We start from the raw sequence: 25,352 nt of genomic DNA on the forward strand, positions 1-25,352 counted from the left end.
ATACCATTTCCTTGCTTAAGATCCTGTGATAGTTCTCTACTACTTTCAGGTTAAATTTTGAATTCATCGGTATGGCCTCCTATTACTGCCTGATCTAATTTTTTTGTGGGGGGAGGTAAGGGGAGGTGTTCTCTGCACTTTCTCACATTCTTATTCCTCAGTATAAAATATGGTTGACCTCCCTACACCCAGATGCCTTACCAGTTCTTCAAATCTCACCATTCAAGCATGGCTTCTTCCAAAAGTAGAATGAGTTTTGCCACTTCTATTGTCTTGCAGAGCCCTATGCAGACCTTTTTTAGAGCCTTTTCACATTGTATACTCCATCTCCTCTTATAGACTGTGAGCTACTTAAAGGCAAGGACTGGTTTCTAATTCTGTAGCAATAGTGCTTAGCCCAGAGCCTTCCACAAAGCAGTTTGCTGAGTAAGTTATTCAATCCATTAAGTCCTCTTATTTTTTCATTTCTCTTTTATAATTTTAGGCAATTACCTTGGCAAAATGCAATCCCTCTTTGTTTGCATTCATTCCACTTGTGAGTCAAAAAGTTGTCCTGATCAGTAAAATTGTAGTAACCCAACTGTAACAATCAATTCAACTATAAGGATTAATCTCTAACAAAGAAAAAAAGTAAAAAATTAGGAGTGAAATCAACCTTAATAAACCATCATTTTCCTCAGCTTTTAAATGGCTTGAAAGTGCTAGATGTCTCCATCTATTTCTTTATCTACCCCTTTTAGCACAACTTTTACCAAAACAATAGTTTACTTTTTTAAGATTTTATGTATTTATTTGACAGAGAGAGAGACTCATGCGAAAGCAGGAACACAAGCATGAGGAGTTGGAGAGGAAGAAGCAGGCTTCCTGCTGAGCAGGGAGCTGGATGTGGGTCTCCATCTCAGGACACTGGGATCATGACCTGAGCGGAAGGCAGATGCTTAACAACTAAGCCACCAAAGCCCCCCTAAAACAATAGTTTCTTAAAGAAATATACATTTATTTCTTATTATTCATGTTGTACTCTCTATCTGTTCTAAAATTGTTGCATTACACCAGTGAAGTGGCAACTGTTCTTCGTGACAACGACATGGTTTCCTTATGGGGTAAGTGGGCTTCTGTTGGGTGGGCTTAGATCACATTGCTCTGTCTCTTATGATACTACTTCAAAGGAAAAATGTGATACCCTACTGGAAACATGGTATACATTTTCCCCAGAACCTCTGAAATGATTCTAATGCAGATGGTTCACACAGAACACACTATGACAGGTTTAAAGGACCAGTTATTCTAAGTCTATCAGAGCATAAATAACATTTTTAAAAGTCGTTCAACCAAACTCAATGAGAATTTTAAATCACGACATAAAGTGCTTCCCCCAAAATGCTAACAGCTTAACCAATAGTAAAATAAATCTTGAACCCCCACAAGCACATCACCATACCCCAAGAAGCGAGAGTCTGTAGGGCACTACATTGCAAACTACAACACCCACAATACCCTCCCTCATCTGAACTCAGTGTTGATCCAACTGGTGATAGGAATTGTGGGTATTCAGAAAGAAGGGCCTTAACTCCATCTCCCATAATCCTTTGTCCTCACTTGAGTCTCTCCGCCAATGCCGACACTAGACCCCCCCAGGAAGCACAGCCTCCAGCGGCCTAAAACTACATTTCCCATGAGGACAAGGGACTGGGCCTCAGGCTTCCCTGGTGACCAGTAACCAATAAGAGAGGCTGAAGCCGCCGTGTTGTGGGTGAGAATCTGGCCCTGGGCCTGAGCGTCCGGCCTAAGCCGGCTAGCACAAGGCGGGGAGTTGGGAAGACCGTGGCTTGACGTGAGGCGCCGCGAGGGCGCCGTACTCTCAGAAGCTGTCACGCCGGCCCGATTTTCCACGGCTGTATAAGAAGTAGCCCTTCGGTAGCCGGGGAGCTGGAGGTCAGAGAGGCAGAAAGCCCGAGTGGCTATGGCTGGGGACTGTGGGACCGAGGGGGGCTAGGGAGGAGGGTGCTTCCGGGCCGCTGTCTTCGGCGTTTAACTCCGCCCAACTCCGCCTCTGCCGGGGAGGGGGTGTCGGGACTGGGAGTTAGGGGTGGGTTTTTGAGTTTTTCCACGGCAGTTTCCTTGACTTTTGAGCCTCGGGAGCGCGCCCTCTCTACTTCTTTTCCTACTTCGCCCGCTTTCTTTTTCTCCTTACAACGCTATCGTCTGTCCCCGCTGCCGTCCGGTGCCACCTCAGAAATCTGAAGTTAGGGTTCTCTACCGGGATCTTCTTAGGCGACGTCTGGACTCTTTACTACTGGGAGGAGTTTCCTCTCTTCCCTCAGTTTACATTTCAGATTTGGGCACACACCATTCCCAATGCACACACTCCCCGATGTTTCCTCTGGGGGCGTGGGAATTCTCGCCACGCCTAGAGAGTGACTTTTTGCCAAATGTTCACTTTTTGCTTCCTTGCTGGTGAGATGAAGATCGTCGCCCTCTCTTTATTGGCCCGTCCAGCCACCTGGCCCTTCCCTGACCAGATCTTTGGAGTGGAAAGGGTTTCTCGTCAGTTTCTAGAAGGGGTGGGGAGTAGTAATAGAAGAAATTTCGCTTTTGAGGAACATGTGGTTAAGGTTCAGTGCAGTGCTTTGGTAAGAGGCAAAGGCAAGTTAGACCTCTTTTAAAAACCGAGCGCTTTTGGGTATTCCAGTACGGACTCCTACAGCACTGATACTGACAATGATTTAGGAGGCATACTGACTGCGGAATAAATTAGACGGCGAAACAGACCGTATCAATTATTTTATTATTACAAAAACGTGCAAAAAATTTGTAATACTGATGGAGTTGGGAGTTGACATTGTCCTCTGTCTTCCAGAGCAGTCCTGGTAGGCTTTGTGGAGGAGGTGAATTTTAAATTTCAGCTCCAAAGGAGTAAAGAGGATTTGAAATGGGCAAAGAGGAGAGAGAAAATGCTTTCTGGTATCGGAACTGGTATCTGAGAAGGGTAGATTAAAGAGAGAGCACTTTTGTGAAGGGCGGGCATGGGTATGCCTGACTGGAATAAAAGGTGTCATCAAGGAGAGATTGTGAAAGAAATAGTGTTGGAAAGCCTGGGGTCATAATAACAGGATACTTTAAAGCATCCACATAGTTTGGATATTATTCTATATCAAGCAAAACTAAAGACAAAAAATTAAGATTGGGTGATTTTTGTGTGTGTTTTTCTTTTCATCCTAGGGGAACCTGATTTGAGATCATTTCTTGAAGAACACAAAGAAGTGTGGTGGTATGTTCCAGGTGTGAGTTTAATTTAAATCCAAGAAAAACTTTGTCTTATACATGTTTTATTAGTGGCTATTCTTAGCTACACCCTACAGCTGTCATTTTAAAGCCTGGTGCTGTAAATTTATTGTCTTAAGAAGTATATTTGCTGTCCTTATACGTCATGTTATCTGAATTGTCATTTCACTGGGCAATAATAATCACTATTTATTGAGCCCATGTAATGTTCAGGCACTATCATAAGCACTTTGTTGCATTATCTTAAGAGTTTTACGAAGTAGGTACTATTTTTCCCAGTTTTCTAGAAGAGAAAGCTAAAAGGCAGAGAAGTGAAACAATTTACCCAAAGTCATATGGATTGTAAGGAGTTGATTTGGGGTTTGGGTGTATAGATCGCTGGCTTGAAAGCCCATGCTCTCTCTGCCATGGTTTACTAGTCTCACTGTTCACTTTTGTTCTTGACTTTCCATTTGTGGTAAGGAAAGATTATTGTGTTGATCACCCTGGCAGAAACCCAAATGATTCACTTTTAGTTTCTATGTCAGTATGTGTGTGCTGTAAAGTAACTGCCAAAACCGAATTAGCTTAACTGCTATTGCAGCCGTAGCTAATTGTGTCTGCCAAAACTATAGTCAGTATGGCTATTTCTGAATCAGATAAATTCTCTTTAAAAGACATGTCTTACATGTAAGCTATTTGGACCTGAACAGTACTTTAGGCTTTATTAAAGCTTTTGTTTTAAGTGACCTCCTATGTCGTCACTAGGTCTCCTTCGTGACCTTTGCTCACATGCAGTGCTCAGGATGCAACAGAGTATGAGATGTGAGCTCTCCCTAGGTCTGTCTGGGGAGGTGTATGACCGTAATTCTGAGATAATGTGTAGTATAACAGAGATAGGGACAAAGTGCTATTGGAAGGGTAAAGGAAGGAGTGTCTAACTGTCAGGGAGAAGTCTTCTGTAAAGAGGTGACCTGACAGGTCTTGAAGGATAATGAGTTTTCCAGGCAGAGAGCAGCAGAGAGGAGGCATTCCAGATTAGAAAGAACAGTCTGAAAGATATGTGGCTATAGAAGAGCAAAGCATGTCCATTCAATATTTAGGAATTCAGCATGGCTAGGGTATAGATTGTTTGGGGAAAGGAAGGTTTGTAATGGAAAAATAGGTTAGGGCTCATTTGTGAAGTACCCTGAATGCAGTGCTAAGAAATTTGGATGTGCTCAGGGTGACTGGGTGGCTCAGTCGGATAAGCATCCGAGTCTTAAGCTCAGCTGAGGTCTTGATCTCAGGGTTGTGAGTTCAAGTCCTGCTTTGGGCTCCATGCTGGGCATGGAGCCTACTTAACAATAATAATAATAATAATAATACTTTTTTTAAAAAAAGAAAGAAATTTGGATGTGCTCCCATAGGCCATTGTTTTTTAAACTGTAGGATATCTGCCAGTGGTGGTTATGTTGTACTTCCACAAGCATTTTAAGTTTTAGTAATTATATATTCTGATGTGTCACATAAAAGGTAAAACTGAATTATATCATCAAACCTAAGGTTATGGAGGAAATGGCTTAGTAAAAATAGAAAGTAAACAAGTTTTATGTTTATTTAAAGACAGATGTTAAGTAAATAATAGTACACGTGGTGTGTGAATATGATAGTACTCAAATAAAATTTGGTAATTAATGATTGTAGGCAATAAAAAACATTAAAATATTTTAGGAGAGGAGCACCATAATGAGATTTTTACTTTAGAATGCACTGGAGGGGGGGCCTGACCAGTTAGGAAGCTAGAGATGTTGAGGACCCAAGGGAGCTGCATATGAGAGGAGGGAACAGATATAAGAGACATTTAGAAGGTAAAATTAGTAGGACTTGGTAGAAGTGATTATTATATTCTGTCAGTGTCATCAGACTTATTTTTGAAAGTCTCTATGTCACTTGTCTGTTATCCTTTATATTCTAAGATGTGCATGTTATTGCCTAACTCAGTCCATGGACATGATATATACATGAAGGTAACATTGGAGGCTGTTTTCACGAATGGGTTTGGATTACACACAGGCAGCTTCACTGCCTTATTGAGTGCCCTTGACAGCAGTGGCACAAATATTCAAGGCACTGGTAAGGAATATGAGTATGATCTGTGACCCTTAGTCATCTGAGGAACTCCTCCTTCAAGTCTGAGTTCAAATATCAACACCTCTTTTTTAAAAAAAATTTTTACTTATTTTTAAATTTCTTTTCAGTGTTCCAGAATTCATTGTTTATGCACCACACCCAGTGCTACATGCAAAACGTGCCCTCCATAATACCCACTACCAGGATCAACACCTCTGAAGCCTTTCCTGCAACTCTCCCTGCCCCCACACTACGCACAGACACATGCAAGCATACATGAAACAATGTTAGGCTCCTGGCCTCCATGGAACCCTGCACTTACCTCTGTCCTAGGCTGCACCACACTATAGTGTGTCAGTTTGTGGATGTGTCTGGCTCTCCCCTAGACTGTGAGCTCCTTGAGGGCAGACGCCAGGTCTCTTTTATCTCCATACCCAGAGAATCCAGAACAGCTCTTAGCACTTGGTAGATAAATATAAAATGGTAATTGGATGAAAGAGATGGATACACATAGTCATATGAATGTAATTCATAACTTTGGTACCATAGTGCCAAATGTTAACGAGAAGATGAGCTGTTTGCTACATTAGCTGCTTTTGCTGAATAAAGCAGTAAATTAAAGTGTCCTGAATGCATAACTTCACTAGAGGTTTCTTTCTTTCTCATTTTTTCATTTTCCTTCACTCTCCTGTGGTCCCCTTAACTTTTTCATTCTCCTCAATTATCCACCCAGCCACCTGTTCCTTAGGCCTGCTCATTGCTTTGCTCCACTTGACAGGGTTCACATTGTTCCCGGCCCAATAGTCTGCCAAGGAGCCATTCCTCCTCCACCCACCGAATGCAGTTGACTCCATCCTTGAAATCAGTCTCAAATGGGTCTCCCACTCGTAGATGCTACTACTGGGACTGTAATTTGATACAACCCTTCCGGAGAGAAATTACCAGTGTGTATCAAAAATCTTAAAATTGGACATAGCTTTCTATCTACCACTTCAATGTCTAGGGCTCTATGCTGAGGACGTAAATGTGATATTTCCAGAATTTTAGCTCTCAGGATAAATATCCCAGGGAAAGGAGAAAAACATAGCATTTTAAATGTCCCCAATACTAGAGATTTGGATTGAATCAATTATGCTATATCTATAGACTAGATTACTGTACTAAGTAGCCATGTAAATTGATGTTCCTAAAAAAATATTTAATGATGTTGAAAATTGTTTATGATATATTAAGAGAAAATTCAGGTTACAAAGCTGATAAATTCCAGTTTAAACACACACATACACATGCACGTGGCGCCACACACACACACACACACACCCCTATGCATGCATACATCGGAAATTACTATCCTATAATGTTAACACACAAAAATGCAATAGTGGTTTGCTGTAAATGGTAAGGTATCATGAGTTCTGGTTTTAACCTTTTACATAATTTTCCTTTCTAATAATCTATAATAGTGTATTTGTTACTTTTTTAAAGTTATTAAAAATGTCTTTCCCGTGTCTACCCCTATTATCATTGCCTTAGTTTGGGGCACACCGCCCCCCCCATATACCCTGCAACACAAACACACACACACACACACACACACAACTTTTAGCCTGGATTACTACTGTCTCCAACCTGCTTCCCTTCCAATCTGTTTTCCACCAGTGCTGACAGAATGATTTTTCTAAATCGCAAATCTGAAGCTATCCAGTTCTATATAAAATAGTTCAGAGACTGCCCATTGTCCTTAAGATAGAATCCAAACTTCTTAGATTGGCTTTTAAAACTTCTGAAAATCAGCTCTCTGCTTTTCTCCCCAGTGTCACTTTTTCCTCCTGTGATTTACTTTATCTTGGTGTCTTAGGCCAGTGCCTGACATTTAATAGGAGTTTAGTTAATGCTAGCCAAATGTTGATGTGGACTGTATGGGTTAACTCTTGTGCACCAGGATTTCATTCCATCCTCAGTAAACATATTAAATACATGCAATAGTTATCTCTACTTTACAGATGAGGAGAATTAATTTAAATACATAAAGTGGGAAGAAAAATCATCATCATAAAGAACATTTTTTAAAGGAAAAAAAATTGAAACTTCTTTCTGTAACACAGTTCTCTTCATTTTCCTGTAGCCTCGGCCAATTATAGTCAGTATACGCTCAGACTTTGTACATTTCCTTGGGCAAGTTCTGTGTGACCACAGCTTAACAAGAATGGTCCAGACTGACATGATCTCACCATGTCACAGTTCACATTGCCCTATTGTACAGAAATCTTTCCTTTGTGTACATAACACTTCATGCAGGAGACACAGAAGAGCTCCAATTGCTTTGTTTTTCTTTCTGTTTTGAAATTCTATGTCTTTTGGGATGGGGATGTCAGCAGAAAGCTACGGAAAACTGTGATAGAATTGAATGTACAAGAAACAATGTGTCTCATGGGAGCCAATGTCATTGGTTAATTTATTTTTTTTAAATGTCACGTAGATGTATTTTCCAGCAATCTCTCCCCAGGGAAGACCTTGGTTGAATTCAACGGTTAATCCTATTTACAGAATGCAGCCCATGCGTGCACTATATTCCTGCATTGTTAAGTGGTCTTAGACATATGTAGTGGATTACCGTAACGACATACAATCAGGTGAATATGGGATATCTGATTTTCTCTACAAAATGTATCAGTGTTCGTATTGTCAATCAGGATCCTGCAGCATGGTCTTTCCTTCATTTGCCTTACAAATAAAATCCATTGTGCAGAAATGGATGCTTTTAAGGGATAGAAGTCCTAAGCATGAATTGTCTGGATAAAATGATATTGCTTTATAAGGAATTATTGCTTTTAAATAATCCAAGAGAAAGAATCTATAATTCTCTTGTTCCATGATCAGATAAGTTGAATACAGAAATTACAGATAGAGGTTCAATTCATTTAATGGATTATTGTGGGCTTATTATGTGCAAAGTACTCTGTTAGACACTGTACTAGATACTTATAAATACCCTCTTTCGATGCCTTCCAGACAGAGAGGCAGAGACAGAGGTTGACCTAATGTACACACAAGAATGAGTGTGCAAGAGCAAATGACAGAGAAGATTTTAACAAGCAGGTCCATGATACAAATGAAAATCTCTCCAGCTGAAAACTGGGATATGCGCCAGTAGGGACTTATTTTTTGCCCCTTCTTTCCTCTCTGGGATATATAGGCAAAAATGAGCTACCACATAGCTGATAAGCAAATGATCTACTTCTCTGTTTACAAACAGTTTGAGAGAAGGAACAGTGACTGTGTACGGCCAGCCCTGCACAAGCCTGCTAGTGATGTGAGAGTTATGACTATGTCAGCTTTTCCAGGGTTTCTCTCTGCTGCAGAGATTTGGCAGACACCTCAGACAAATTTTATGTCTCTTAAATCTTCTGCAAGCTAGGCTTGGCTTATAGATTTATGTGTACAAAAAAAGCGAAATGTTTACCAGTTTGACATTTTTGAAGATCAAAACAGACTCAGTTTTTTTTTTTTAATTCAGCATACACCTCAGTTTAGTTTACAGAGGGGGCTAATTGCTTTTGCTGTTTGTTTAAAACAGCTGAAATGTTTACTTTCCAGAAGTGGCAACAGATCATATGTCTAAAGATTTATATTCCAGGCCTCAATGTTGCTTCCTCTTTTTCTTGCCTACGAGCGTCAAGTTTTGCTAAAGTCTTCATTTTCTTTCTTTCTTTTTCTTTTCTTTTCTTTTTTTTTTTTTGCCTGTACTGATACACGGTATAAACCAATGCAGGACAGGAGGTGCTGTGAAATATATAGGCGATGTAGAAGAAAAATAAAAGGTTTTTTAAAGGTTTTTTCTCAGTTTTTCAGTGGTCCTGTCCCAGCAAAAGGTTGTCCCTTGGTGTAATAATGACAGGTGAGAATGTGAACTGGAGAACTCTGAGCAACTACCCGTTAACAAGTCTGGTCCATATGTATCTGTAGGCAGAGCACAAATGGAGTTTTGGCTGTAATTCAGAAGACTCAAGCACTGTGTGGAGAATGTTATGTAAACAACTTTACTTCATTCAGTGCTGAACTGTGAAAGATAATGATGGGGAAATCCCTAGTAAGGGCCCTTCTTGGCCACTCCAGCTGTTCTTCTTTTTAGCCAGTAACAGCGGCCAGTAAGAGCTTCCTGGGGTAGAAACTGTGCCACAGTAAGACCCCATAATATGTCCTCCCACCATTTCTCCTTCCGTCAAGTCCTCAAACATACTTCACTAGGATTACTTTGGTCACATAATATTCTAATTTTTACCTTTGGAGAGATGCTGAGTTTGAGTTCAAGGAGCAATTGATATCCAAGCTCATTTATTCAATAGACATTTGAGCACATATACAGGACCAGACCCTATGGTAAGCACTAGGAAGAGTGATCATTTAGAAGTAGTCCCTGCCTGCCCTTAGAGAGCTCACAGTTAAGTAGAGGGGGTGGAGATAAACGCCCAAACCAGTAATTACATTACAGTAGGAAAGATACATTACTTCAGAGAAGGAGGTAATATACATGGTGCCCTGGAAACATGATGAAGGGAATAATTGCTAGAGGTTGGTAACATAGACCAGAGTCTAAATCACAAAGATGAGTCGAAATTGCCTAGAATCCGGGTGGAAAGAGAGGTAGGTAGGGGGAGCACCAACGCATGCAAAGTAGTCACGTGTCAGAATGGATAGTTTCGAAAAAGCTAAGATCTTGTGTGTGATTCACTGGGAGTTGGGTGGGGGACAGGACAATCTGAAAGGTACCTTGTGGCCAGTTGGTGAAGGAAGTCGGCTTGCTAAGGAGCTGGGCAGGGGTGATCCAGTACAGGGTGTTAAATGTGGGAGTGACATGATTGGATTAGAGGATGGGCTGGGATGGGGTGGGAAACCAAGATAGAAAACATCCACCTTTTAGTTTGGAAGTCTTGAGAGATAGTCACTTGCAGTATATTTAACAGTGTCATCTGCACTAGGTTTTCTTTCAATATCCAAAAATCCCTTTGAACAGTTGTTTCCTTCTACACATAGGACATACCTTCCTGTACTTCTTCACATGTTGCTTAGCTGAATATTCATTTTTCCACCTCAAATCAATGATCTCCGTAGTAATTGGGGCTTGATTACCATGAAGGAAATCAGAGATTCAGAGCTTAGCAACTTGCTTTAAAAAACTGTATGAGGCTTATTTATTGCTTACTGAGTCAGCAGGGCTGAGGTGAGTGCTGGGCAACTCCCCTTGGGGGTTGGGGGAAGGAAAGGGACAGAGGCTGGAAAGATGACAGAGAGTGTCAGTTTTAAAAATGGGCAGCATTCGGAAAGTTGAAAAACCTTAAAGGCCACATCCAGATATGGGAAGTAGATAGAAGGGCCAGAAGTATATGAATATAAAACAAATACATGTTGAGGGTACCTGTGCTTCAGCAGACTATACTATCTAAGCTGTCAGTTTAGAACATATTCTTTCCCCGACTCCGATATGGTAAATGGCTTGCCATTATCCATAGGATGAAGTCCAAACTCCTTCGCATGGCCTTTCTGCCATCTGGCTCCAACCTACCTTTCCAGTCTTCATACTTCTCTCTTACAGAATTTTTCTCCTCCAGCCAGTTACCCTTTCAGACACTGCTTTGTTATGGCCTCACCTGCATTGTGAGCCCTCTCAGGGCAGGGACTGTGCTTATTGTGTTTTTGCGTCCTCTACAGTGCCTAGCATGGTGTCTTGCATATAGTAGGCACCCAAGGTATATCTATGGGTTGATTATTGGCCCCCCATTCTTTCCAGTTTCTCCACTACTATTGACCCAATATCCTCTCTACTAAAAGTGGCAACTCAGACATTAGGTAAAAGGGGTCAGCATTCCACAAATTATCTTTTAACCTTCTATTTTGAAATCATTTTAAATAAAATTTTCAAAAATAATACAGGACTGTCATGCCATTCACTCAGATTCACCAGTTTTTAACATTTTGTCCTATTTTGGTTTATGCTGCCTTTAAAAAAAAATTAAAAATATATTTATTGGCGGGGAGGGGCAAAGGGAGAGGGAGAGAGAATTTCAAGCAGACTCCTTGCTGTGCATGGAGCCCAAAGCAGGGCTGTATCCCAAGACCTTGAGATTATGACCTTGAGCCAAGATCAAGAGTCAGCCCCTCAACCAACTGAGCCACACAGGTGCCCATATGCTTCTTTATATAAATGTGATATTTTGTTCTGAAACATTTGAAATTGAGAAAGCTATACTCCTTATCCCTCTTCTTTATTCTCAACCCCTTATGGTGAAAAAATTTAATATACAGAGACCATTAATGAATTGTACAGTAAGTACCCCTATATCCACCACTTAGATTCTATAACTAACACATTGCTCTATTTGCTTTATCACCTATCCATCCATTTATACATCTTTTTATGATTTCAAATTAAGTTGTAGACAACCATACTTTTTTTCTAAATTCTTCAATATGTATATCACTGACTGGATGAACAAACTACTTTGTGCTCTAAAATCAACCAGATCATTTTGTTATATCTGCATTTACGATATTGCCAAAACACCAGTCTACCTGTGTATCTTTGATCTATTAGGCCATGGAACACATGTCTCTTCAATTAACTTTTGGATGTCCCTCCACTTCACCTAGTGCAGTGCCAGGCACATTCCATAAATACCACTTAATGTTGATGTACAGACACAGAGCTACGGCCAAGGAAGGAATGATAATAAAACTAGAATAAACCGAGAGAAGAGAGGAGTATATGAGAAATGGGCCAAAAGTGAATGGGTGAGAGAGAAGGTAGGGCTTGAAGAATTGAGGGGAGAAAAGGGTTAGCCCACCTGGTACTACCAGTAGTACTTCTGTCTGCTACTTTCCAACCCTCTCTTGAGAAGGATAGGTTCCAGGAAATGAGGGACAATTGCTGCTCAGCAGACCGCATGACAAGTCTTCTTGCTACTACTTAGGCACTGCCAATTAGTATATTCATGTTGTCTCATGAATATGCTAATCTACAAGATGCAGCTTAGTTTTAGAGGGTACGGGTGGGCCACTAAAAACTTCTTTCATGCTAAGTCTGTTCTACAGGCCAGGGAGCACTTGAGTTCAATGAATCTTGGTTTTCTTTTTCTTTACAACTTTTCCTTTCTTGTTCTGTTATGAGTTCTTATGAGTATAAGGATAGATCTAATATGCATTTATTGAACAATTTTGAGCCAACCACTGTGCTAGCTGCTATCACATCATTAATGTTTCTCAACAACCCAATCAGGTAGATACTTCTTCTTTTCCCATTTGTCAGGTGAAAAAACTCGAGAGGCAGCATGATTAAGTACTTTGTCCATAAGCCAGAACTTGAGCAACTGAGGTTTGTTTTACTTTTAAAGCCCAGTGGTCTTAACCACATTGTCTGATGAAATTTAAAAAAAAAAATTGCCAACCCAGTGCACGTGCAAGGAAGTTTGTTTTCACTGTATTGACTCAGCGTGTGATTTATTCCCTAAGCAAGTCCATCTGAATCACTGAATTCAGAAGGAATTCAGTCATTCAGACTTTAATCATTAGAATGTTAGTATAGTAATGGATTCAGATTGCTTGAATTCAAATCCCATTTTTATCACTTATCAGTTGAGTGAGTGTAAGCAAATCACTTAACATCAGTAAGCCTCAGTTTCCTTACCTTAAAATGAAGATAATGTTTAGCATATAGCTGTGTTGTGAGGTCTAATTTAAGAAATAATGTAAAGTACTATGACTTGTCTGGCATCCAGTAGGTGCTCAGGAATTTCTAGATTACTTTCTTTCTTCCCCTTTTCCCATTTTGGGCCGGACAACTCCCCTATAGCTTTCATTTGAAGAAAACAAACTGCTCCTGGGACATTTTTTGAAAAGAAACATTCTGAAGAGGAATATTAGGTTTACTGTTTCCAAGGCTAAGCAAACACAGTTGCTTAACTCTTCTGTGAGCGTATTTCAAAGTAAGCTAGAAACAGAAACCATGAGGAGAGTTAGAGGGGTCCAACTCCCTCCTTCCTGGAAATTGGGGCCAAATTGTGACAGTTGTTTTCTATTTTGTCACTAGAGTAAATTTCACAATCGACATAGACTATCGACCTGGAATATTGGTAACCACAGCCCCTGCCATTCCAAAGTAAGCAAGCTGAGACCAAAATCATGTATAAGTAACTTGACCAAAGTCAAACGGTGAAAAATTTTGGAGAACCCAGTTCTCCGAGCTTCTTATCCAGTGTTGATTTTATGGTTCCTCTGTGGGTTCGTAGGCAGGTGAAACCAAGTTTTGATGTGTGTGCTCTTTGCAGGAATTTGGACTGATTGGACTCTCGGGGTTTGTTACAAGTTTGATTGATTCAGGGAACAGGAGGGTTTTTTTTTCTGGTTCAAGTCAGCTTACTGGTTGCTGCTTTCAGACTGTTAGCATTACTATTTCATTTGGGGTTTAGCAAATTGGTGTTGTTTCTCCCTGTTTTAAGCTCATGGTTTGATTCAAGTTCTTGGTTCTTTGAAATCTTCCACTGGTATTTTTGTTTTTGGGAGAAATATTCATAAACTAAGGTGGTTAACGGTGGGAACTCATTTGAAAAGGTGGGTCAGGCTTATTGATGGCTGCTGTGAGGCAGCTTGGGTGGATTAGGGAACCATTAGTGCTTGCATTCTGGAGCTTGAAATCAAGACAATGGAAACATTGCAAAGGTTCTTGGTGCATATGTTTGTGTGTTTGTTTTTATCAGGATGCTCTGATGCTTTCATTCCCATTCTTGCTAATCTGGATTGAAACTGCTGCCTCCTACTTCATTGCCTTTTGATAGATGCTGTCAGTAATGTTCTTGATGTTATCCTCATCTTTTCACTGTGAGAAAGAAGCGAACAAAAAACTATCTTCTTTGTACTTTTGCCCTTTACTTTGAATCACCCTACTAAGGAACTTGGGGAATATGAATTTCAAGCTTAAATGTGTGGAAGAGTTCAGTTGCAGTGCCCAAAGGCAGAACAGCCTGATTCTGAAATACAGCCTTTGTTCCTTTTTTACCAGTGTGGTTTAAAAAAATCTCAGGCAGCCTCCTTTGCCAAACCTGAAATTTGGCTGACCCTTTTGTTAGTGGTCAGCCATGCCACAGGTAGGGCTGTGGTGGGCTGGGGGTGGGGGTTGCAGTTCTGAAACCTCTGGAGAACTGTATCCTGCCTGCCTGACTTTCCACATGCCGGATGAAAGTGAGTTCTGGTGCTAGGGCTGTCAGTGGTTTTTTCAAGCTGTTGACTGTTTACCTAAGCATTTGGAAGGCTAGGATAGCAGCTGTGGTGGTAAAAAGGCTATTTCCAATACCTCAAAAGGCAGGCACTTTCTAGGAGGTGAGGTTTTGGATGATTCCAGCTAGTATGTTTCTGCTTAGAAAAAAAAAAAAAAAGCTCTCCCTTTGGATTCATTTGCTCTCCTTCCCTCCTCTCTCTTGCCTCGCTTTTTCTCTCCTCCCCTCCCAGTCCCCTCCTTTCCTTCCCCCTTTTATAAAAAATCTTTTTCTTTTTTTAAAGATTTTATTTATTTGACGGAGAGAGAGGAATCACAAGTAGGCAGAGAGGCAGGCAGAGAGAGAGGAAGAAGCAGGCTCCCTGCCGAGCAGAGAGCCCGATGCGGGGCTCGATGCGGGGCTCGATGCGGGGCTCGATGCGGGGCTCGATGCGGGGCTCGATCCCAGGACACTGGGATCATGACCTGAGCCGAAGGCAGAGGCTTTAACCCACTGAGCCACCCAGGCGCCCCAATCCTTCCCCCTTTTAATAGTTCACTTCTTCTTAGCTACCAGTCACCCAACTCTTTGTGATTCATATTATCCATTTTCCCTATTGACTTAACATAGATTTTGGATACATACTTCACTGGCATTTTCAGTATTGGCAATGGCATTCAAAGGGGGCAATTAGAGAAAGTTTTCTTTCTTCTCTCAGGAAGTGGACTCAGAGCACTTGTTTAAGGACACAGGTGGCATTAGAGGGGGCCAAGGAGAGCTGACATCTGATATTTTTGCTATAGCTCTCACTTTTTTTTTGGCTGCTTCAGATTTAGCCCATGTGGACAGACACACACTTGGGTAACCACCATACAGATGGAAATCAGGACATGTGGGATTTGGCTGAACCATAGCTCCCCAAATGTTGCCTGGATCATTTAGTGCCCCAGGTGTGGCCACCCAGGACTTCATGTGCTAAAATTGTGTTCCAGCTTAAGCCAGCTGGTCACTGTATATATAGTATCAAGGCAGCTTGGAGCCTCATAAAACATGACTTTGGATTTTTACCTTGTGGATTTAGACTTTGCTGATCAACCTGAATCGCTCCACACACACTGGGCAGTAAGGATATACCAGGTTAATAGGAAGATTTAACAGAAGGTGGTGCTCATTGTCCCGTAGCTTGGATTCTAGATGGGACATAATGTTAGACCATGCGAAAACAAATGAACTGACTTTCCAGAAAGGAAAGACGGAATTAGAGTGCTTCCGTTTCTTTAATAAACTTCGATGTATTATGTATCAGATTTAAAATGTTTTCCTTTAAAACAGTTTCCCCTCTGTGGCACTTAAAGAGAACAGTGCTTCCTTCCAACTTTAAAACTGAAAGAATTGAGAATTCTTTTTATGAAATTATATTGGCTCTTTTGATTTTTCTTATGTGATAGAGGTGCCTGACTTCAACCGTTTGGGCAGACTTTGTTTCAGAGTGTAACAGTAATAATTCCATACAATTGTATAGTCTTTTAAAATTTACAAAAAGGTTTTTATATCTATTATCTCATTAGCTCTTCATAGGAGTCCTCTGAAGCAGTCAGGATAAGTACTATTGTGTAAAATTTATAAACAAGGGAACTTAAGCTCAGAGAAGTTAAATGACTTGTCCAAGGTAACACAGCTAGAAAGTTGTAGAACTGGAGCCTGAATCCAGGTTCCCTGATACCCAGCCTCAATAGTCCTTCAATTGAGTCATGTTTCCTTTCTAAGCGACTGCCTCCTTTTTGTTCCTACTCGTGATTCGTCTTCAAATTGGTTTAAAAAGTGTGCTTCAGTTTAGCAGATGAGTAAAACTGAAGCACTTACAGGCAAAGTGCCTTCTTAAGGTCATCTGTGGAGAGAGGCTTACATATAGCTTTTAGCTTTTCATCTTGATTTTAACCGAACTGTGTTTAGGTATACATAGGTTGTTTTCCAGTGTTAAATAGATGCACAAAAGTTGTGTGATCTTAGTGCTTATAGGTGTGAAAGCTGCACCTGGGGAATGGAACTAGGGATGAAAAGTTGACTTAAAATAATTAGCTTCTTGCCTTTTTGTTAAGAGTTGTCTGATTTGATATAATTTAATTTCTTCATACTTCCTTTGCTTCCAGCCTTTTAAATACAATTCTTTAGGGGAAATTAGCAAATATTCATTTCGAATGTTGATTTCTCAGGAACAGGAGTAGCTAGAGGAAGGAGGAAACAGAGGGGTGACTTTTTATGCTCTATAAGACTAGGGAAACATTATTTCGTTTGGAGCTATGAGCTAAGATTTCTTCTAAGGCATGCAAATCGTAAAGTTCTGATTTGTCAACTGCATGCTGTTTCTTTAGGCACTGATGTATGAAATCCCGAACGAATTCTCCGATGAACATACTGCTAATTGCTTCTCCACCTGCTCTCCAACCTCCTCCTCCCCACCCCCTCCACTCCCAATTCAGCCTATAAGTGTCCGTCATTGGAGATGGATGGTGACACATGCAGTAATAGCAATTCATAAAAGCCAGTTCCAGCCCTTGTCTTCAAGGCTCCTGGATTTTCCACTGCCTGCTTTTGTGTAAGTGAAGTGGATGGAAGTGCTACTGGCATCAGAATCCACCTCCCTATGCTTCGTTGCTAGAGCTCAGTTGCTCGGCTGGAGCTGAGCTAAACAGAAGCATCGGATCTAAGCTGAATTATAACTGTTTTTTTTTTTTCCTTCAATAGGGGGGTGGGTTAGGGGTAGTGTGTAGTGAGGTTTGGGGTGCTTTGGCTTTTCTTTTTGTGGCGAGAAGAGGGTAAGGAGAGAATAACTCACATTAGGATACAACGTGAAACAGTTCCCTGAAGAGTGTCACGATGTTCCTGGTACAATATACAGGTATAGTATGTTTTATTTTATCTGAAATTTCCCTTTTGTTTCAAAGTGCATTCCTTTCTTATTTTGCCTCCAGTTCTACTGTACTGAAGGACAAATAAGGTTCTAATGAGCTAAACAAAATATCTGCATGAAACATGCCTGCCCCTTACTATAATGTTTATACCAGATTGCTATGTAAAATCTGGGTTTTCTGTTAAATTGGTAGTCCTGATTCCTTAATTGTGCGTGCTTCTCTGCTGTATTCTTGTGTTGAATTTTTGAAGTCTTATGTCTGCAACTGGTAGTATGCGATATAGCCCAGAGTGTTTGCACAGAAGACACAGTGCTTTGGAAGCAAAAAGCAATTTTTAAACACTTAGTATGTTGTGTTTCTCTTGAGTTTTTAACTCTCATATTTGTTAATTGGTTGTCTAGATTTGGAATATAGTTAAGAGAAGGGAAACTTCAAATAGGAAGCATTCCAGGATACATTTAGTTTGGTAAATTTATTTTTATTTCGTTATTTAACTCAGATTGATGAACATGATCTATTATTGTTGTTTGTTCTCCTGGTAGGAAAAAAAAAAAAAACTCCTGGAAACAGCAAGGCTAAACATGCCAGTGGCAAATCATTTTGTATTGTAAAGTATCATTGGACCAGAAGTGTTCCCTAAGTATTCTCTTAAGCTTTCAGAAACATATTGGTCCATAATAATGAAGGAACTTGAAGACTGATCAGACATTGGTGAATGTTGTTTAAAAGCCTTCTTATACAGCAATTAGAAAGGATTCTTCCAAACGAAGAATCCTCGAGAAAGTTTCAGTTTCCTACTGAACAGAACAGAAGCTGCGTTCCTACAACTATATGTTTTTATGAGTTTAAATAACATTTATTGTCAAGGACTCTCACCTCCATTCATGCTTTATTGTCCTCAAAATACTGTGCTCCTGTGCTTAAGAGGTAAAAGATCATGTTCTGTTTTGATGTGTGGTTTGACAGTTGATTTCGCTCCTCATTAATTGGACAGCATGCAGATGATGTGGAGAAGTGAGTGAGTGACAGTATTTCAAGGTTATGCTGCAGAGCATACAGTGAACCTTAGTGCCTGGACCAACAGCTGCTGAATTGAATTGTCTGCAATTAAAGCAACAGCAGGTTTGTGTAGTCTCCCTGCAGCCTGTTTATTTGAATTTATAACTTCAGTTTCTTCTTTGGGTAGCGGTTGGTTTGTTTCACGAAGTGTTGGAGAGTTGTGCTTTTTGGATGTTTTCTCCATATCCCGATGCATGCTTGACTACAGAAGAGCCATCTCTGTACATTTTTAATGTGAGAAGTTCTTGTGGTTTTTCTCTTTGGATTAAAAGCAGAGACTATCTTGTTTTCTCTACTAAAAAAGCAAATAGATACATTTTCATGGAAAATACTGCTTGGTTCAATAAATAGAGGTTTCTCATGGACCTGTATTACTGGTTTAAATTGCTGGCAGTGAAAAATGTTGGACTTTGTTATGCTATTGGGTTACTATATCTGGGAAGAAGTTCTCTGTGCTAATAAAAGTGTTTATGTTAAAAAGATAGCCATTTCTCAATTCCAGGGTGACCTAATGAATGATGTCAAACCCAGCTAGGTGCCTTTTATGACTGAATTTTATTTGCATGTCACTAATGAATACATATTTAATTTCCTCATAGTTTTACCCTATTAAAAATAACTTATAATTACAGTACAGTTGTTGGTTATTGGCTGATAGTGGATGTGGTGTAAATTTTTTACACAGTGATTTTACATATATTTGATCAGCTTATCCTCATGGCAACCGGGTGTGAGGGCTGTGGCATTATGATCTCCATTTCAGAGATAAGAAAACTGAGACTTCCAGGATAAGTAACTGGTCTGAAGTCTCACACCTAACAAGTGGCAGAGCCCGAACTCATGGGTTAAATTATCTGATTCAAGAATTTGTGATTTTTCTCCTCATATACTGGACTGCCTCTCAGTTGTTGGATCCAGGGTAAATTTGACTTAAGCTGTTAGTCAAGAAAACTAAATGTATTCATTTTCTTAAAAGAAAAAAAGGTTTTATTTGATAGAACTCTAGAGATTTTTAAATAATATTTTAATATTTTATTTTAATATGTGCATGCTTTCCAGATTAATTTTATAGATATATAAAAAACATTAGTCTTTTGATTAATTTATACATCAGTATGAATGAAGGTAGAGCCTTGTGAAATTTGGGGGAATTAAAATGTTCAATTAAAAAGGTTAATATGAAATATTTTCCTTCTAAAGCAAGCTGATTTGTTTTTAATATTCTGTTTAATAAACATACAGCTTTTTTCATGAAAGTATATGTATTTTAAAATACACTGGCCATGAATGCAAAGTGGTAAATGTTTTCAAGTTTGCATATTTTATCCAGATCAACAGAAAAAGTATACAGCTAACTCGGTTTCGTATTTTTCTTTTTGTTTATCTTATCTATCTACCTTTCTAAATAATTAGGCCAGCTTTCTCATCTTTTTAAATTTCCAAATGGTTTCTCAATTTTAAATTCAATGATTTAAAGGGGAAAAAACATTTTCTGTCCTACTGAAGAAGGGATTACTGTTTAAAATTGTGTTACCACTTCAGCAGACAGCCCAGATACTTAAGGAGTTCCTAATGGTTCTCTGTTAAATGGTTTTAAAAACCTCTTTAGGAAACATTCTTGAAGCCATCATTCTTAGCTCTGAATTTATTAGAGACTATGCCATAGACTGGAGAAATGATTGGATGCTCACACCATAGACAACTCTTCTTCAGTGTTTGACAATGAATATTTGAGGATATTGTCAAGAAAAGGAACCAGAGATAGGGCCAGTATTATTGGGACCTATTTATGAGACTTTTGGAAAGATGGGAATGGATATATTTTCTCAGAGACTGTGTAATTAGAATTTATCCTTATCTAGGATGACATCTTTATATTTTAACAGATCTTAAGGTAGAGCTATTATTCCTTGCTAGCAAAAAGGAAAAGAGGATGATATAAAGCCCTTTTTATCACTCTTTAAACTTAAATGGAATTTGATTCTTAAAAAATGCAGGAGGGAACTTGGCGGAGTGGGTCAGGGTTAGAGGGAGAGGAACTGGGAAAACTGGGGCTTTGGATTAATTGGAAGCTACATATTAAACTTGGTTGCAGGTGACACATTTTCTATGCAGTTGAATGCTCTGGCTAATACCCCTCACTCCATTCCTCTTTCTGGGAAGAAGCACTAAATATAAATGAAAAGGAGCTTATTAGGACTTTTTAAAATTTGGCATTTTCTGATTGGAGAAAGGAAAAGTGTTTCATCTGCAGAATAATCATTTCCCCCCCCCCTGTGTTCTTTGAGGCCAAGAGAATTTAGAGAGGGAGTAGATTTCTAGGATCTGGCTATTCAGGGAGCTGAAGCTGGTTGTCTGGTGAATTTTTCCCTTCATTATATCTCTGAGTATGTTGTAGGGTCTTGAAGTCAGGTCTTATATATGGGGATATGAGGGGTAGTATACACCAGCCAGTGGTGTGCTGGAGCTGGCTTGCACTAGCTTATGTAAGGGGATCACTAAGAATATCTACAGATTTAAAAATTTACTCATATCTGTCTTTTTGCAAAAAAGACTTATGGTACTCATTATGTGCAATAGTTAAGGCATGCTGTCTATGCAGGACAGTATACTGCAGATGCCTTTTGATCCTCTAAACTGCACTGATCCCCATCCCTTGGATATAGCACTAATGCCTTTGAGGGTTCTTGAACATAGCCACAAGTAAGTGTACTTATACACATGATAACAATAGCTAACATTTACTGAGTACCTACTGTGTACCAGGCCATGTTATAAATACTTTATATGTATGAACTCATCAACTTTCATAGCACTCCTATGAAGTAGGTGGTATTATTTCTATTTTAATGTTAGGAAAACTGAGACACAGAGTTTAAGTAACTTCTGTACCACACAATTACTAAGTAGCAGCATCAGGATTCAAACACAGGAAGTCCATCTACAGAACCTATGCCCTTAACTACTATGCAATATGTTCTATATCTTTAAGGGCACTTCACTGAAGAAGCTGTTTGCCTTTGGTATGCCACCCATTGTCCGTACTTTTGGAAGACATAGAAAGTGTAGAGCTGTCTTTCTGCTTACCAGGCTGTGGACAGTTTTGCTTTTTTCTGACCCTCAGTGCTGATCCTCTGTGGCCAGAGTCATGGTGGATCGTTGTATCCCCAGCATCTTCTAAACACTGCCACTAGACATGTTCTTTCTTCAGATGTTTAAGTAAAACAGAATCTCATCTTCTGTTGCCTCTCTCTCAATTCCCAGCTTTTTGCAAGAACAAACGTCGTCAGCCAGGGTGCAGTTTTTCTTCCATGCAGCCAAATAACCAATCATAGGACATCTTCCCTGCATCTACTCTCACTCCATTTTATGCCTAGCTGTTGGAGTGTTCTTCCTAAATGCTGATCTTGTTATATCACCTTTCTCCTTAAGCATCTAAAGGCTTTGGTTGTGGTGTTTTTTGCTGTTTTCCAAACAGGCATTCAGGACCATTCATGGTCTTGTCCTAGAGACACGGAGCATTATCTCTCACTACGCAAATTTCTCCAAACGCTGTTCAATTCTAGACCACTTCTAGGTCATGAGGTACACCCCAAATTTTCAAGCTCTTGTGCTTTTCCTCATGCTGTTCTCCACATTTTAATTACCGTTCTTCTCATCTTTGACCACGCTAGCGCCACTAAACATTTAAAGTTCAGCTCAAACGACACCTTCTCCTGTCTTGTAATACTTGCTGTGGTCTGTCTTTCCCCACTAGACTGAGCTCTTTGAAGTTGAAAAACTTATTTTAGTAGGCTCTTAGCACCTAGCCTAGTGCCTTGTACATACTTAGCACTTACATGCAATATTTAGGTCTTCAGAAGCTGTACCACCAAAGTTTGTCTCCTTTCCTGCCAGCTCAGGGTTCAAAGCTCTTCCCAGAGCCTGAGAGCTCCAGAAGCTGAATGGCTAGATGGCTTCTGCCCTGCCTACATATTATAGAATATTCTGTTCAGAAGATTTATTTTGTTTCTAGCATGACTATTTCCTTGATTTTTTTTCTCTGTATTCACCTTTGTTCAGATCTACTATACCTTGAAAGCTCCTTCTTTTGCCTTTGTGGAACACTGCACGTTTGTAGAGAGACAAGGTCTTGCCTGTGTATACATATTCATACTTATCCACACAAGAAATGAATCAGAATGTGTAAAATGATCAATGAAGATTTCTAATGCATAATCATAGTGTTTCTCAGAATGTGGTTTAGTAACTAGCTGTGTCAGCGTTACCTAGGACATACGATTCAAATGCAGATTCCTGGATCCCCACCCCTGATGTACTGACTCACTCTCTGAGTTATCTGCATTGAGTAAAATCCAGATGATTCTTCTGTACAACTGATTTTTGAGAACCACTGTCCAAAGTCAAAAATAAAATGTTAAATCCTAATCTGTATTCTCTACAGATACGAATATTAACTGTGTTATGAAAAAAAAAACTGTCATTAAAATGGTTTAGATTTTTTGGTCTGACATTTTAAGTCTTGGTCTTCTTATATTTAACCCAGTACTGTCCAATACAACTTTCTGTGATGGTGAAATTTTCTATGACTTCATTGTTGCATAGCAGCCACTGGCCACATATAGCTTTTGAGCACTGAAATGTGACTGTTGCAACTGAGGAACTGAATTTTTAAATTCAGTTAAATTGAGATTTAAATAGTTACATGTGGCTATTCAATGCAATACTGGAAGTGTAGATCCAGAAATGTTGGCTATCTAGAATCAATAATTTCCTTAGGGTCTAGATGGCTACAGTGATCATTATATCAGTAAGTAATCAAACAGGAAAATCATTTTCTTTGACATAGAGGACATTGCATTTCTTTTTTTGAATAGTTTAAAATTTAAAAATGGCCTAAAGTGAAGAATTTTGATCTCAGTTAAATTTAAATGAGATCTACACTCTGCATTTCTCATCAGTACTATTTTTCTAATCATATTGTTTTGCTATTGAGAGCTGGCTGATAAAGCCCTGGTTTCTGAGCTAGGGATAAGAAAGTTGAATTAATCAGAGGAAAGAGCTCCTGGCTCCAGTGTTTAGGTCATAGACACTTTCAGAAATTTTAGCTCTTATAGACCTGTTAACCTTTCTCTTTTGGATTGATTAGCCCCTTAGCCACTCATTACTCATTACTTTTCGGCTTCCATTTCTTTTTCTGACAAATCTTCCATGAACCAGTAGTATATCCCCTTGCAGCATGATTTCATTATTTAAATAGCATTGAGACTTTAGAAGAGTTTGAATCAAAAATGGATTATGTTTATGTAAAGAGACATAAATCTAGGTAACCTGTTTTAGTCTGTGAAGTTCATCATGTGTATTTTTTATACTTGGTGGCTTTCTAAATGAACTGAGTGTCAGAATCTATGGTTTGGGGGGAAAAACATGTAGGTAAAATAATGTACTAGACTATTGCTATCTGTGGAAACTATATGATAAATAATTATGCCTGTCTGACCTGCTCCTATCACCTGGATTCCAGTTCTTCATACTTTTTTCAGTTGCTAAAAATTTTAGCACATCCTAAAATTTTCTTTTCTCCCTTCACATTTTTCACTTGCTTTGGCTCTGGTTTCTGTTTTCAGTGGATAACAGACCACCCCCCTCCCACCCCCACTTTTTTTGTACCATTCGGACTCCCAGAATCTATTGTTGTATCCAGCCTCACTGAACTGCCTAGAGGAGTTCAGAGCACTCTGTAAATAGGTTCTTTTGTTTTGAGAACTGAAGAGATAGTATCACAGCTACAGTTTTGAGAAACGCATAAAGACAAAACCCATTTGAAACTAAAGGAAATGGTTATCCCCTTGCCTCTCCCTTCCCCCTAAAAACAAAACTACATCTATAATTTTCAGTGACATTTTTACTTTATTTAGGAAGCCAGATATTTCTGCTTACAGTGAAAAAGCTTACTCTGATCAGGACTCTGCATAATTCAAACTAGGGTCGAGAAGGAAGCAAATATATTTTAAAGGTATATTATAGAACTGTGCTAGGATCTTTATGTAAGTTATTTCATTTAATCTGCATTAGCCGTCTAAACAAATGTTGTTTGTCTGCATTACCCAAGGATGTATATACTGCTAACTTGTCTCCAGCTCTGTGCCTAGACTCCAAAGCTTGCGTCCCTGTTGCTTTTTTACTTACACATGAACTTAGGAATGGTTGTCTTTCCTATCTGGGGTGTGTGTGTGTGTGAGTGAGTGAGTGAGAGAGAGAGAGAGAGAAGGTTCTTAGCACTAGGGTGTTTCCTCACAAAAATCCCAGATGAGAGTAAAATGAGAGAATGTAAAGAAAGCATTCTCCATGTTAACTGTCTACCAAACAGGAGTTGGGATGTATCCAGTTAAAGCCTCTGATGAAGTTGTAAAGAAAGCCTTCTTTAAATTCTTTATACACACTACTCATTGCCACTCCCATCTGCTGTGCTAAACTGCTAACTCTTGCTGCTAAATATGTCTGTCATTTTCCTGAACACTGCCCTTTGGTTTAGAGGTGGGGCCAGAACTGCAAAGAACTAGAATTTTAATGTCCTTTCCTGAGAAATTTCCTATAGAAAATTTGCCCAGCTTATTCAGTGGAATTCGTAAATCTGGATTCACCTAAACTTTTGATAAGGACTGTGAAGAATATAAAATAATTGTGACAATGCATATTTAATAAAAATTACAATAATCTGCAAATAAGTCAGACTATTCTGGGAAAGCTTTTTGTGTGG

General features: G+C 39.5%; 1 protein-coding gene across 3 annotated transcripts in view; it reads left to right on the forward strand.

Annotated features, from left to right (window-relative positions):
• The first annotated feature begins 1,738 nt into the window (after positions 1-1,738).
• ENOX2 (ecto-NOX disulfide-thiol exchanger 2) overlaps positions 1,739-25,352 on the forward strand; it is a 271,247-nt gene continuing 247,633 nt past the window's right edge. The window contains exons 1-2 of one of the 3 annotated variants that reach the window (XM_059384978.1): positions 1,739-1,935; positions 3,223-3,284. The gene's annotated coding sequence lies outside the window, so the exon portion shown is untranslated. The remainder of the gene's footprint in view (positions 1,936-3,222; positions 3,285-25,352) is intronic. The other 2 variants (XM_059384977.1, XM_059384981.1) reach the window with 2 other exon arrangements.

Source organism: Mustela nigripes, chromosome X, assembly GCF_022355385.1.
Source record: "Mustela nigripes isolate SB6536 chromosome X, MUSNIG.SB6536, whole genome shotgun sequence".
In the NCBI taxonomy this organism is placed as follows: Eukaryota; Metazoa; Chordata; class Mammalia; order Carnivora; family Mustelidae; genus Mustela; species Mustela nigripes.